We start from the raw sequence: 16,775 nt of genomic DNA, 5'->3' as shown, positions 1-16,775 counted from the left end.
TCCACACAACCAACCAACAATCTTAACACAACAATTCTCACACAAAAATTCACAAATCCACAAATTATAATCAATTTTTCATGCACAAGCCATTCCTTTACTCCACAATTATCCACAAAAATCAACAATTTAATTATCAAAGGCAAGAAAATTTTTGTTTAAATCACCTAATCATGCAACTAATTACACAACAATCATGAAATAAACAAATTGAGAGAAATATTGAAGAAAAACCCTTAGGTTTAAGAGGGAAAGTGAAGTAAGGAAGAAAATTATACCACTTAGAGTATGAAAATACTCTAAAATCCTCCAATTTACCCAAATTCCTCCTTTACTAGCAAGCTTGCCCCTTTCCCTATTGATTTTCTTCAATTCCCACTTGTGGGTCTTCGAAATTTTTGCCCAAATTTTTGTAAAATTATGGTTTTTGGAGAGAGAATTTGATGTAGATTAAGAATTTGTGAATTTTGGTTGAAGAAAGTTGAGATTTGATGATGAAAATGAAAAGAGAAGTTGGAGAATATGAAGTTTTTAGAGAGAGAAGTAGATGGGAAGGAGGAGAGAGAGTATGAATGTTTGAATGAGTGGTGAGAAATGAGGGGTAAAGTGATAAAAAGAGAGAAAAGTTCCTCTTTTTTTTTTACCCGGACAGTAAGGAGCGGGCGTGCAGAAGGGTAGGAGCGCTCGCTCCTAACTGAGAAAGAGTTCCTGCCTGTTTTTAAACCATTTTGGAGCGGGCGTGTAGAGACGTTGGAGCGCCCGCTCCAAGCCGAAGTTGAGAAACTGACTTTCTGACCCAGCAAGGAGCGGGCGTGCAGGTGAGTTAGAGCGCCCACTCCTTAAATCAATTTTGGCTACGGCATTTGCCAGGAGCGGGCGTGCAATGATAGAGGAGCGCCCGCTCTAATGCTATGATTGAAACCTGTTTGCTAACCCAGACAGGAGCGGGCGAGCAGTAGTGTTGGAGCGCCCGCTCCTTAAAACAATTTTGGCTACGGCATTGGCCAGGAGCGGGCGTGCAATGGTGTTGGAGCGCCCGCTCCTAACTGAGAAAGAGTTCCTGCCAGTTTTTGATCCAGTCTTGAAGCCTACTGAGCTTGGAGCGGGCGTGCAGTTGTGTTGGAGCGCCCGCTCCTAGCTGTTGACAGCTTCCTGTTTTGTTTTCTTCGGCTCTTTTTGCTTCAAGTACCTATATCAAAACCACAAGAACAAAATTCAACAATATTGGCCAAAATCAGATATTCCCAACACTCATATTCTTTTCTTCTCTCATTCATTGTTTTATTTTTCACTCCTTTTATTTTCTTGACTCTTTCTTCTCTCTCTTTTTTTACTCGGGTTGCCTCCCGGAAGCGCTTCTTTAACGTCAATAGCTTGACGACCTCCACACTCAGGAGGTAAGATTACATTGAGTTGATTCTAAAACACCCACATGAGCACCCTCATAGTAAAGCTTGAGGCGATGCCCATTCACCTTGAAAGATCTTTTGCCGTCCATATCCCAAACTTCCACGGCTCCATGAGGAAACACTTCCTTGACAACAAAAGGTCCACTCCACCTTGATAAAAGTTTCCCGGGAAACAATTTCATCCTAGAATTGTAGAGGAGTACCTTATCGCCTTTTAGAAATGCTTTCTTTTCAATGTTCCGGTCGTGGCAATCCTTGGTGCGATTCTTATAGTTGCTAGCACACTCATAGACTTCCAACCTTAGCTCTTCAAGCTCATGCAAATCAAGCCATCTTTGCTCTCCCGCGCTAGCCAAGTCGAAATTAATCTTCTGGATCGCCCATTGGGTCCGGTGCTCAAGCTCCACCGGTAGATGACAAGATTTTCCATACACTAGACGGTATGGAGTTGTGCCTATTGGGGTCTTGTACGCCGTTCTATATGCCCATAGAGCGTCATCAAGCTTTTCTGACCAATCCTTCCTGTTCTTAGCAACCGTCTTATCGAGGATTAGCTTTATTTGACGGTTAGAAACTTCCGCTTGTCCACTTGTTTGTGGATGATAGGTAAGGCCGAATATTTGGTGGACCCCGTGCTTTCTTAGCATCTTTTGAAAATCACTATGAACAAAATGTGAACCATTGTCACTCACCACCGCCCTTGGAATACCGAATCTTGGAAATATGACTTTTTTGAACATCTTCATGACAACCTTGTGGTCATTAGTTGGGGAGGCAATGGCTTCCACCCATTTTGATACATAGTCGACCACCACAAGGATGTATTGATTCCCATGAGAATTTGGGAATGGCCCCATGAAATCCATACCCCATACATCAAATACCTCAAGCTCAAGAATCGGTTGTTGGGGCATCTCATTGCGCTTGGATATGTTGCCGGTTCGTTGACACCGGTCACAAGTCTTCACAAATCCCCAAGCGTCCTTGAATATGTGAGGCCACCACAAACCGCTATGCAAGATTTTCAATGAAGTTTTGTTGGCTCCCATATGCCCTCCACATGGATCGGAATGGCACATCTTGAGCACTCCTTGCACTTGTTCATCCGGGACACACCTACGGAGAAAACCATCTACTCCTCGTTTGTAGAGAATGGGATCATCCCATACATAATGTCTTGCTTCCCTTTTTAGCTTCTTCCTTTGATTCTTGGAGAAATCGGGTGGGCATTCTCCACAAGCCAAGTAGTTCACCAAGTCGGCGAACCAAGGAAGCTCCTTTTCATTCAAGATGTAAAGCACATCATCTCTCAATTCATCACATATAGGGATTTCATCATCACTAGCTTGCACATTCTCTAGTCGGGAAAGATGGTCCGCAACCACATTCTCGGCCCCCTTTTTATCACGGATTTCAACATCAAATTGTTGGAGAGATAGGACCCACCGAAGAAGACGTGGCTTGGATTCTTTCTTTGCAATAAGGTACCTAATGGCTGCGTGATCGGTATAAACAATAGTTTTGGAACCAATGAGGTAGTTCCAAAACTTCTCAAAAGCATGAACCACGGCAAGAAACTCTTTCTCCGTTGTGGTGTAGTTCCGTTGAGCTTCATTCAAGGTCTTAGACATGTAGTAAATCACGTGAAGCCTCTTTTCTACCCTTTGCCCCAATACTCCTCCAATCGCAACATCACTTGCATCGCACATAAGTTCAAATGGAAAATCCCATCTTGGCCCTTGCACAATTGGAGTTGAGATTAAAGCCTCCTTTAATTTGTTGAAAGCTTGGAGACACTCTTCATCAAAAATAAAGATGGCATCTTTTTGAAGAAGAGCATTTAGGGGTCTAGCAATTTGTGAGAAATCCTTGATGAATCTCCTATAGAACCCGGCATGCCCCAAAAATGACCTTACTCCTCTCACATTGATTGGTGGAAGAAGCTTTTCTATCACTTCAACTTTGGCCTTGTCGACCTCAATCCCTTTGCTTGAAATCTTGTGACCAAGGACAATTCCCTCTTCCACCATAAAGTGGCATTTCTCCCAATTCAAAACCAAATTGACCTTCTCACATCTTGTCAAGCACTTGCCCAAGTTGGACAAACAATCCTCGAACGAAAGGCCCCCTACCGAGAAATCATCCATGAAAACTTCCATTTCGGCTTCAAGCATGTCCCCAAAAATACTCATCATGCATCTTTGGAAGGTTGTCGGTGCGTTGCAAATCCCGAAGGGCATCCTCCTATATGCAAAAGTTCCATATGGACAAGTAAAAGTTGTTTTCTCTTGGTCATCCGGGTTTATAGGGATTTGAAAGAAACCCGAATAACCATCAAGAAAGCAATAATACTTGTGCTTGGTTAGTCTTTCAAGCATTTGGTCGATAAAAGGGAGAGGAAAATGATCCTTGTTGGTGGATGCATTTAGACGTCTATAGTCTATGCACATCCTCCAACCGGTCACCGTTCTAGTTGAAATGAGATCACCATTCTCATTTTCAACTACGGTCATTCCTCCCTTTTTAGGGACCACATGAACGGGGGAAACCCATCTAGAACTCGAAATGGGGAAGATGATGCCGGCATCAAGGAGTTTGGTGATTTCTTTCTTCACCACCTCCCCCATTTGAGGATTGAGTTTCCTTTGCCTCTCAATGGAAGGCTTAGCACCCTCCTCAAGTGTTATGTGGTGCATACATAAAGCGGGGCTAATACCTTTGAGGTTATCTATGGTATAGCCTAAAGCACCTTGGTGGTCTCTCAAAACACCACATAACATTTGAGTTTGGCACTCGTTCAAAGAAGAATTCACAATAACCGGAAAAGTTGAATTGGGGCCCAAAAACTCATACCTTAGGTGTGATGGTAGAGGTTTCAACTCTACCATTGGAACACCCTTACCTTCTCTTGAGGTAGCTACTTCTAATGCATCATGTGTTGTGATTCCCATTCACACTTGCTCATCGCTTGATTCCGTACTTCCTTCAAGCATCTCTTCATACAATGCCATCTCTTTGCTTTGGTCACCTATCTTTTCCTTGTTCAAAAGGACATTCTCAAGGGCATCGTTAGTAGTGAGCAAGTGCTCATGCATAGAAGTTACAATAGAATCAATAGTATCAATCATCATGCAATTATCAAGACTAGAGCTTGGATATTTCATGCTCTCATTCAAATCAAATTCTATCACCTCATCTCCTACTTTTAGTGAAATTTTAGCACTTTTAACATCTATTAAAGCACCCGAAGTAGCAAGAAAAGTTCTTCCTAGAATTATTGGAATGTTAACATCTTCATCCATCTCTAACACAACAAAATCCACCGGGATTACAAACTTCCCCACCCTTAGAGGAACATCCTCTACCTTACCCTTTGGGAATTTAATAGAGCGATCGGCCAATTGTAGGGTGATGTTGGTGGGTAGAAGTTCCCCTATCCCAAGTCTTTGGTATACCGAGTATGGCATTAGGCTAACACTAGCCCCTAGGTCACACAAAGAATTATCAATTTGCATCTTGTATATTGCACATGGGATAGAAAAGTTACCGAGGTCTTTTAATTTGGGTGGCATCTTGTTCATGATAATTGCACTACAATTCTCGGTGAGACTCACCGTTTCAACCAATTCACACTTTCTCCTTCCACTCAAAATATCTTTCAAAAACCTAGCATAGTTAGGCATTTGCTTGATAGCATCGGTAAAAGGAATTGAAAGGTGAATTTGTTTCAATGTTTCAAGAAATTTTCCAAATTGCACATCTAATTTGTTTCTAACAAATTTGTGAGGATATGGTAGTTTTTGCAATTGTTTTGTTTCTCTCTCTTTTTCTCTTCTCTCTTCACTCTCTTTTTCAAAATCTTTCTCTTTCTCAAATTCTTTTTCTTTCTCACATTCTTTCTCCTTTTCATTCTCATGGTTTTGCTCTCTCTCTTGTTCAAAATCACTTTTAAAGGGAGGCTCACTCATGTTCATTCTCTCATTGCTTTTTTTAGGAACACTTTCTTCCAAAACTTTACCACTCCTTGTTGATATAACATTTACGGGCCTCTTAGGATCTAGTCCTTGGGGTGGTAGTTTAGAAGTGCTAGTCCCTTCCTTCAAAGCATTGGACAATTGTGAAATTTGTGTCTCTAGCATTTTATTATGGGTCATCACTTCACTAAATTTCTTTTCACTTGAGGCCATGAAAGAATTGAACATTTTAGTTTGATTTTCCATCATTTCCTCCAAGCTAGACCTACTATGTGGTGCTTGTGCATAGTAGTTGTCTTGGGAAGCCCTATTACCTCTAACATTCGAATTGGACGCATTTTGATTAGAAGAACCTCTAGCTATTATTATTGTTGTTCCAATTGTTCCGATTATTAGAGTTTCCCCCTTGGTGAAATTGCCCTTGATTCCCATAGTTTCCTTGATTATTATGATTATGGTTACCATAACCACCTTGTTGGTTGTAGTTACCTTGGGGATTTTGGTCCCTTTGGTTCCTATTTCCCCATTGATTTTGATTATGGTAATCGTAATCATTTCCTCTTTGGTTATAGGAATTCCCCCCTTGTTCTCTTCTATTTGGTGGTAAATATCTTTGATTGTCATTCCTATGTCTATTATCATAAGACAAGGCATTGACTTGTTCATTTTCATTTTCATTACCATCTTCGTATTTGGGTTGGGGTTGGAAATCATAATTACAAGAAGAGGTATCATGGTCATATGACCCACAATTTTCACAAAACAAACATCCATGAGGCATGTTATTAGAAGTAGAGGGAGAAGAGTTAGAATTCATACCTCTCCCCTTAGATTGGGAGGGATGCTCTTGTGTTGAACTAGAGGTCTCTAGTTTTGCCTTAATGGACGTCATCTCCTTTCCAAGGTTGGCGATTTGGGAGGTCAAATTGTTGATGGCATTAAGGTGATCAACGGAGTAAACCGCATTTCCTCCCTTGTTTAGAGAATCTCTCTCTCCTTCTTGCCAATCCATGTGGTGCCTCACCACATCCTCAATTATCTCTATGACTTGCTCCTCCGTCTTGTTCATAATCGGGCCACCCGCTCCTGCATCCAAGCTAGTCTTTCCTTGTGGGCTCAAGCCCCCATAGAAAATTTGAAGCACTTGATATGATGAAATTCCATGATGAGGGCACTCCCTTTGATATTCCTTGTATCGTTCCCATGCTTCATAAATGGTTTCACTAGATTTTTGACGGAAACCTTGGATCAAAGCTCTTGCCTCGGCCGTCTTCTTTTGGGAATAGAATCTTCCTAAGAAAGCCGTGGTGACCTCGTCCCAAGTTCTCAAGGAGTTAGGCCTCACCTCCTTCTCAAGCCATTCAAGAGCCCTTCCTATCAAAGAAAAAGGAAATAGCTTTAGTCTCACAAACTCTTGAGTTACCCCATTTACCTTGATCGTGTTGCAATATTTTTCGAACTCGTTCAAGTGTGCAAGAGGGCTCTCATGTTTTGCTCCACTATATTGCCTCCTTTCAATCAAATTAATCATTGCGGGCCGAATCTCGAAGTCATTGGCTTGAGTAACGGGTGGAGCAATGCCGCTTGAAGCTCTATAAGCTCCCGGAATTCCCAACTCCTTTAAAGGTCTTTGAGGTGGTGGTTCCGCGTCACCCATTTGATCTCGATCCTCCTCGAAATTGGTCTCTCTAGCTGGGGGAGTAGTAAACGGCCTAGAACCGGCTCTTTTTCTCCTTCTATAAGTTTGCTCAATCTCGGGATCGTAAGGTACCAAGATCCTGTTATGAGTTCTGCGCATACACTCTCAACAAACGCAATTAGTACCAAGGCTACAAGTGTAGCCAAAAAGAAACAATCTTTTTGAAATTTTTTTATGGTGAACTAGACTCAAGTAATCAATTAGCAATCAACAACACCGTTCCCCGGCAACGGCGCCATTTTGATGGGCGTTAGAACGGTCGTACATTCCACACTCAATCAAACACATTTATTAACAAACACCTTACAAACCAAGCATAATGACAAGTAAGAGTTCGGTCCACAAGGAACGGGATATGGTTGCCAAAGATCTTTACACTTAAGCTAATTCGAAGTCAATTGGTGAATTGGGGTTAGTCAAGAAGACAAACAAACTATGGTTCTAAATCAATGAATTAAAGATACTAGGGAATGGGATCCACTCAACCAAGGCAATTAGGCAAACGGGGAGTAAAGTAGACAAGATATAGCAAGGACTATATGTAAAATCAACCTCATGCAATTAGAAAACAACTCACACTACTAAACTTATATTCCTCATTAGTTTAGCAATAGTGGTACATAATCAAATTACAATAAGTAATGACATACTCAATTTACACTTCCATGTCAAATTAGGCATATCATACTATCAAGCTCCTAAGTCAAGGGTAGCTAAACCTATCATGGGGAACTAACAAGTAATCTCATATAATCAATTTAATTGCAATACAAACATCAATGCTTCTCCCACATTTGCATAGTTAACCCAAAAGGTCGAGCTTCACCCAACCCCTAGCAAGAAGACTACTCACAACTCATGTTTATCAACATGCAATCAAGAATTAGGGTTCTAAATACTTCAATAATTGGGGAAAAGTGGTTAACAATTGAAATAACTATCATCCAATAACAAATTACCAAGAACTAAGAAGAATTAAATAACATGCAAATACCAAATAAAATCTGAAATTAAGTGAAAAAGGGTTGGAGAAATTACTAATTGAAGCTTCAAATGTTGAATACAAATTGCCAAACTTTGAGAGTAATTCTTGAATTTCACTAATACAATGATTTGATTTGATGAAAACTAAGCTAAATTAATCCTAAGGAATGTTTCAAACTAAGAGAGGTTTCTGAAAACTAGGCTACTGTACTCTCTCCCTAAATGAGCTAAAAGGGGAAGTATTTATACTCCCCGAAACACATAGGGAAAACCGTCAAAAGAAAACGGATTCCCAGCGAGGAGCGCCTGCTCCACAATGAGGAGCGCCCGCTCCTAAGCTAGGAGCGCCCGCTTCTTTTGGCTGCACGCCCTCTCCAGAATGCTTCAATGAAGGATCAGATTTGAAAGTGTCAGGGAGGAGCGCCCGCTCCTCACATGATGCACGCCCGCTCCCCTGTTCCAGCAGCATGGGCAGATTCAACTTCAAAGGGAGTAGCGCCCGCTCCTGGTGAGGAGCACGCCCGCTCCTAACAGCACCTGAACTTGGGAAGAATGTAGCTAGAGTCGAGGAGCGCCCGCTCCATGAGAGGTGCACGCCCGCTCCCCTGGAGCGCCCTCTCCAATCTTCAATCCTCTTGTCTTAAACACGATTCATGCACCGAAAGCCTGCCCAATTGAGTCCATAGACCTGCAAAACATGGACAAACACAAACCAAGAGGGGGAAAGCCGAGACAAAACATTTTCATTCAAAATTGGGTTAGAAAGAAGGGAAATGATCGCAAAATCGGGTTTAAATTTACACAATAAGTGGTCAAATAAACCACTTATCAACGGACACCCTCAAATTGTTCCAACCGAGTGTTTGTGAATTGGGCATCAAGTTGCAAAGCCCTAGCCGACTTGTTATTCCTGAAAAAAAAATCCAATCGATTCCACGCATCAACCGCTTTATCATCCGAATCAATGATGGAATTGAGAAGATCAGGAGAAATTGTGCTATAAATCCATCCACGCACAATATCATCAAGGCGTTTCCAGAGGTCCATGTTAACTTGAGGTGGTTCCTTACCGTCGGCCTGGGTAACTGGTTTAGTAGGGGGTTTAATATGATCGAGGACCAAATTTGCGCGGCAATGCAATTGAAACACAGTAGACCAGGTATTATACTGCTTGCCATCATAATCAAGAACTATGGGTATACACGCCTTGATATTGGTAATGACAGTAGCAGGGTGAATCTTAGAGGATTCGACCATTGATAAGGAAGAAGAGGAGAAGAGAAGAGATGAGCGGAAGAGAATTAGGTCGGATCGTAACCTAAACTCGTGATACCATGAGAGAATATGAGAGATGAGAGAATATATGCCGTGCCTTCTCATTAATCAAAGATTAGTATATATACAAGATTAGGCGTCTAGGTTAAGCTACGCTAAACTAGGAAAGATATACACTAAATATATGCACGATAATTACAAAAGATTATTTCCATAATCTATAATCTAACAGGTCTCTAATGGTTTTATAAGCATACAATTTCCTTTCATAACCTGTATTTTCTTGTTTTTAGATGTTGTTCCCTTGTCAAATTCTGAGTATGCACCATATACAGCATGCTCTATTCCATTTTCATGCGGGCAATTCCAAAATGTCGGGTATCCATTTTGGGGGGATAATAGGCCCAACTTATGTGGAGTCCCAGAATTCAAGGTCATATGTGGTAATGATTCTGAAGTTTACATGAACGTATTTCAAAACAACATCATGAAGTTACAAGTGCTTAGCATCAACCAATCTTCCCACACCATCGCTTTTTCCCTAAGCAACTTGTTCAACAGCTGTTATTTGCAAAATACAAGCTATGTATCACTTCTTTCCACGGCGATGAAGCCAATCCTAGACGTGGATGATAGAAATATAAGTCTAATATATGGTTGCAATAATAGTTGTAACTCTAGATATTACTCGACGACTTTTTCTTTCTCCAACGGTGATGGTACCAATTGTACAGCTTATTACTTTGGTAACCCATCAATTGGGTGTGAGGTTCCTAGTTCTTGCCCGAGAACTGGTGGTGATACTGCTTATCACTTTCATAATTATTTATCAGGCATAATTAGATCATGTTCGTGCAAGAGTAATGTTACTATTCCGATAAGTAAGATAGGGCTAGATGAGCTCAGCAGCAGAAATGTTTCACTTGTTAATGACTTAAAGAGGTGGTCAAATGTTAGGGTGGAGTACAATGTGAACTTCACTGCCTGTTCTAACTTCTAAGTGTGAGAAGTCTGGCGGCAGATGTGGATCATCAGGGTCTTTAGCAGAGAATCAGTTCGTTTGTCATTGCGCGGATGGGCCTCATCCATTAGTATGTTCTGAATCAGGTGCTAATTCATTACTTTTTAATTTGCTTTTTAATTTTGGAATAGCAAAAAAGCCTTATCTTTATTACAACAGATCACATTGACAAATAATTTTGAGGTCAACTCGTTCAAGTTAATTTTTATGATGAAGTTATTATGTCAAGTGATTATCATGACTTCAAGCAATTACTAACTGCTTTTGGCAGTATTCTTTTTGTGATTAGCGTATATAATACCATGTTTAGTTATTGGAGATAACTCAATATAAAGGTAAAATTATTGATTATTTGGTAAATATATATATCTGGTTCATCTACATTTCCTTTTAAAATCATTTGATAAAAGAAGTGAAAGTCTAAAATAGACTTTTAAATTACAATAGTATTCCTCTACATTGTAATAGACTATCAAGTTGTATTAGACTGTAAATCTGGTTTGTATATTCTAATGAATAAGTGGAAAATTTAAGATGAAAGGTTGGAAATTTTATTTGATTGATAATGGCAAAAGGAGGTTACAAATGATAGGTTGTTGAATCTATGAACACACCCATGTGTGAGTGAAGGTGTTGTCCCACATTGAAAGAGAGTAAAACTGAAAAGGAGTATTAGGATGCGAATTCCATATTGAAGAAAAGAAAGTTGTGTCCTTTTTATAAGGTTAAGGATTACTCCCCTTATTGCCATATAGTTTTAAGGTGGAACCTCCTCGGACTTGTAAAGTGCACACTTATAGTGGATGTGGCCCAAGCTCGTTTATCATAGGTCCATAGTTTTAGGCTATTATTCTCTTTGATAGGTTGCTTGGTGATTTTTTTTTTACTTGCAGTATTATTAAGGATTCAAAAAAGAAATCAATCAATATATAAAAAATGTACAATTTATATTTATAGACGGACCAAAAAAAACTAGCATCACTCAAGGATTAATGCTTAAGCACAGACTAATGTCTACAAGTTTTCTTTGTGCAGGTGGACGACGAAATTTAATGTTAGGACTTAGGATCAGGTATTGTACATACAATTCTCTTTGTACCATTATGAATTCCGTAGAAAGTGTTTGTAAGAAAGGGAACGAGGGATTCAAAATTGAGGAAACTTCAATATGATTATTGTTCTACAGGTGCAGCTGCTTCACTAGTAGGGACAATGATGTTGGTTGCTTTGATCATTTGTCTATATAAAAGACGAAAAACCAGTAAATTTTCATTACTATAGAGTAGGCGAACGATAGGGGATCAAAATGTAGCAGCCTTTTTACAAAGTTATGGATCTCTCGCGCCAAAAGGATACACATATGCAGACATAAAGAAAATAACCAATTCCTTCAAAGATAAACTTTGTGAAGGAGGTTATGGAAGTGTTTACAAAGGAAGACTACACAATGGTCGTTTCGTGGCAGTGAAGAAATTGAAGGTTTTAAAGGGTGATGGAAAAGATTTCATCAATGAGGTATTAAGCATTAGCAGGACTAATCATGTCAATGTCGTGACTCTTTTAGGATTTTGTTTCGAAGGATACAAAAGAGCTCTTGTGTTTGAGTTCTTGCCTAATGGATCACTTGAAAAGTTTATATATGGTAAAGAGATTAGACAGCCATTGCAATGGGAAACTATGTTCAACATTGCAATTGGAATTGCTCGGGGATTAGACTATCTACATAGAGGTTGTAACACACGAATATTGCACTTTGACATTAAGCCTCATAATATTCGGCTTGATGATGAATTTCATCCAAAGATTTCTGACTTTGGCCTTGCTCGATTATGTCCACCAAAGAAAAGTTTGATATCAATGTCAGAAGCAAGAGGGACAATTGGGTACATTGCTCCCGAAGTTTTTTGTAGAAATCTTGGTGGCGCTTCCCATAAATCAGATGTTTATAGCTACGGGATGATGCTCATAGACCTAGTTTGTGGCAGGAAAGTTCCAACTAATGAAGTTCAGCATGACAATAGTGAACTGTACTTTCCCGAATGGATATACAGTCGATTTGAGCCTGTGCAGGAAGCTGCAGTTGATGGGATTGAGGATAATGACATTAACGAGTTAGAGAGAAAAATGATTTTGGTTGGCTTATGGTGCATACAAACATATCCTTCAAACAGACCGCCAATGAATAGAGTTGTAGAGATGTTGGAAGGGCCACTTGAGTCACTACAAATGTCGCCTAAGCCATATTCATCTTCCCCTGCAAGCAGGGCTGGCTAAGGGCCTGTGCAAACAGACCCTTAGCACAGGACCCCGAAATTTAAAGGGCCCATTTATGCCGAGCAAAATTAACTCTTATTCTCACGTAAAAGAGGGAAAGCAGCTTATCTTCCTCCTTTATTCTATCCTTCATTTTCTCCCAATTATCTAGATTCTTGTACCGTAGTATCTCAAAAATTGCTCCCAAATCCCTTTAGTTTCCTATATTCTTCAATCTTCTTTCCTAATTTCCCATTTAATTTATTGTTTTACTCCTAAATTTTCAATTTCCAAATTAAACGTTTGTCTTCTATCACAGATGATTTCTCAAATCTTGAATTGCTTTTAATGGAGAAATTAATTTTGTGTTTTGTACAATGAAATCCCTTAATGTTCGTTAATCAACGATTGAACTTTTCACCCCCTATAAATATAATTTCAATCTCCTATCTTCTTCAATAACAAATGTTATTATACCCCGTCAATAAAAAAAAAAAATTAAAAAAAAAAAAAAAACTAATGTTATTATCAAACTCAAATTACTTTTTGCCAAGTGAACTGCTCATAGTCAGCCATGGAAATGCTAAAGTGAGTTACAACAATTAGAGTTGCAAGTTGTTAAATCCTTTTTGCAATTTCAACTATTAGTTTAACTAGATAAGCCTCGTGTCATGCACGACATAAAAAAAAATTTTGAACTAAATATTTATTTTACATATGTCCCTTGTATGAGATAAATTATAAAAACATAACCATTAATTGCAATGCTATTTAGATCTAACTAATTTTTAAAAAGAGTATAAATTTAAGTAAATTATGCAATACGAATTACTCTTTAACCAGGAGTAATTATATTTTGAAGCCAAATAGTAACTCAAATTCATCATAATATAATATATGGAATATAATATAATACTAGATTAGGTCCCGTGCCATGCACGCTAATTTTAAATAATTATTATTGAATGAAAATAACATTTAATTATAAAAAAAACATACATTTGCTAACAAAAACAAAAAAAAATAATATAATGAATTTGTCTAAAATAATATGATGAATTTATTAAGAAATATCCCATTAGCCAGATACGTATTTTAATATACACATTTGACAATACCCGGTCTATAATATTTGTATATTTAACCAACATATTAGTATCATTTTTTTTATTTTTTTTTTATTTTTTTTTATTTTTTGCTTATTAACCAAATGAATTTCTTAAAGCTATGTACTATGTATTTAACCCGTAAATATATTTCTATTTTAATTTTTTTTAGAAAGTAAATTGATGTTGTAAAAAAATAGTACATTACACTCAATATGTCACATGTTAAGAATCCTTTTTTTTTCCTAAAACTTATACTCTGTAGTTGTTAATATTTTTGTGGAAGGATTTATCAAATATTTTATTTTAAGTAATTTTTAATATTCTAGTCACTTTCTTGAAGCTTCTAAATGTACATCATTATTTTATAAAGATATAAATGCAATTATTGAAGTACATGACACTATAATTGGCAAAATTATGTTGAAGCTAAGTTTGATTTTTTTCCCCCCTTTACATAAGTTTATATAGTTGTCAAGAATACATGAAATCTTTTATTTATGTATAAGTTTATAATAATTTATTTTATTTAAGATTTGTTTTTTAAATAGGTTTTTTTTTATAAAAAAAAAAATTAAAAAAAAACTAAGGGACACACCAGAAAATTACACGTGTCATTGCTGGTGTATCTTTTAGTATATAGTTATTGATAATAACTAGATTAGGCTCGTGCGATGCACGATTTTAACAATAATTTACGATTTTAACTATATTTGTGTGTAATATGTATGTAGTAGAAATAATTTAAGAAAAATCTAATAAATTGATAAATTAATAAAGAATAGACACCCTAATTCATATACGAAGTAATATGTATACAATATACGGAGTATGAGAAAAAGATATTGTTTATAAGAAAATGAAATAGTCCGACCTTCTTTTAATTTATAAAATCTATTAGAAAAATATTTAGCATTTTCAAATTTTTATTTTTCCTCAAAAAAATATATTTATGTTGAAAAATAATAATAATGTCATTATTAGTTTTAGTGGGAAAATTTTTTATAATAAGTTGACATGTGGAAAGTAATGACATCAAAGGTAATTACTTTAGTTATATTTATAGATTTATAGATTGTTTTTTTTTTAAAAAAAAAAAGTATTGTAATAATTTAAGGTAAGAAAAATAAAAAAAAATATTAAAATATGATGTCAGCAATGTATTTAGGCGGGAAAAATTTCAACCACAATTTGACATGTGTACAATTTGAAAAGTGATGATGTCAGCGGTTGTTGTTTTAGTTTATTTATAGATAGATTGCATGATTTGTTGTTTTTTTGGCGAATTGTTTGTTTAATTATTTACACTATTGCAGTTTTTTTTTAGAAAATTATGCCTCCCAAAATAAAGTATGTGTTTAGTTATGATAAACTTATGAGAAATAAGAAAAACGGAAGAGCTAACTCAATCTCAAAGAAGAACTCTGTTCAAATAGTTTTAGTAATTTAGATTGTATTGGGATATTAATCATATTATTTACAATTTAAATAAAGTAGTTGAGTTTTTGGGTTTTGTTTAAAACAGTTAATTATTTCATCTATGATAATATATTGAGATAATTTCTTAGAAAAAATAATATTACCTTTGACATTTTTTTTAATCTCTCTTAAATAATACTCTAAAATTGTAGATTTAAAGAAATTGAGGTAGAACTTCATTATAAGGGCCCAATTTATGAGTTTAGAACAGGGGCCCTAAAATGATTAGGACGGCCCTGCCTGCAAGATGTGTGTTTGATGCCTCGCTAATGAGCATCACATAAGTTTTGTTTTTGCTTATGTTCCTTATGTCATATTAAGGCTGTCTACCACCATTTGATCGAACAAATATGATAGAGAAGCTGGAGTACAACTAGGCGCATAGTTCCTACGGAGTATGGTCATGTTTGATAATTGACTTTTTAATGGCTTTTTGGTTAGTTTTTGGCTTTTGGCTTTTTTAGGTGGTCAAACAGCCAAAAAATGTGTTTGGTAATTGGCTTTTTAGTCAGCAAAAAAGCTGGCTTTTAAGCCAAAATGAAAAAGCTGCTTTGAGTAGCTTTTTTGTTGGCTTTTGGCTTGTTGGCCCACAAATTATCTAATAAACAGCCAACAACCAACAATTAATTTACCAAACACTTCTATAAACAGCCAATTCCAAAAGCCATTATAAACAACCAAACATTCCAGCTAGTCAAACAAGCCAAGTGAACCAGCCAACAACCATTTGCCAAACAAGGCCTATATGTTTGCAAAACATATAGGAGGGCAAAATTGTAAATTTGATAAGTTTTTGGAAAAAGTTGAATCTACAGTGGTACATTATAATGTACCATTATGCATATATAATGTACTATTAAAATATAAAATGTTTGAATAATACTTTTGTGTAATATTGTGCATGCAGTGGTACTGTTTACCATCATATACGTTGAATATTTTCCCCTAAAATATTTACCACCTATCATCTAATATACATGTAATGATACATTTTTCATCCTATATGTTTGATAAACCCATAGGAGCTATGCGCTAAGGGTTAATCGAGAAGCTGGGAATTGGGAGCGATGGATAAAGTACAGTTGCCTTTTCATTCATGTTGTTTGATGCTAAGTCTTGAAGTCAACTGAATGTGTTTTTGCTACTCAAGTTAAAGATTCCCAAGCCTATTCTTACTTTATACTGTATCATAATCTTCATAAACCCACATGGGTGAAGTGAAATGTCACTTGTACAGTTGTACCCATTTGATTTAAAATCCTATATGAACTAGTGAACTATTGATCATTTGCAGGCTTGGGCGTTTTTTTTTGTCCAACGGGCTTTATGTATCAATCCCGAACCCTTTTATGCTGGCTTGATACTTTGTCCAGGCCCACTTATTAAACGGGTTGGGCTTGCCTCTGCGAGCTAACGGGTTTTTTTTGTTTTTTATAAAACTAATTAACCTTTTTATTATTTACCGGTGCTAAAATTATTTTAGTATTTTTTGTTCACAAATAGTAATAGAAATTAAATAGAAGGTTCAAAGGTTGAAATTATGACATATGTTATAAATATAGGAAAAAAAAACTT

The 16,775-nt window shown here is 37.0% G+C and overlaps 1 non-coding gene and 1 pseudogene across 1 annotated transcript; both read left to right on the top strand.

Moving 5' to 3' along the window:
• The first annotated feature begins 6,540 nt into the window (after positions 1–6,540).
• On the top strand, positions 6,541–6,646 carry LOC145629756 (small nucleolar RNA R71). The gene has a single exon (XR_014111905.1). It is a non-coding gene; the product is annotated as a small nucleolar RNA R71 (small nucleolar RNA).
• Positions 6,647–9,200: 2,554 nt separating this feature from the next.
• Positions 9,201–12,636, top strand: LOC145627533 (LEAF RUST 10 DISEASE-RESISTANCE LOCUS RECEPTOR-LIKE PROTEIN KINASE-like 2.4; annotated as a pseudogene).
• Positions 12,637–16,775: the final 4,139 nt, after the last annotated feature.

Source organism: Chenopodium album, chromosome 4 (assembly GCF_948465745.1).
Source record: "Chenopodium album chromosome 4, dcCheAlbu1.1, whole genome shotgun sequence".
Taxonomy (NCBI): Eukaryota; Viridiplantae; Streptophyta; class Magnoliopsida; order Caryophyllales; family Amaranthaceae; genus Chenopodium; species Chenopodium album.
This window is presented reverse-complemented; position numbering and strand designations above follow the sequence as displayed.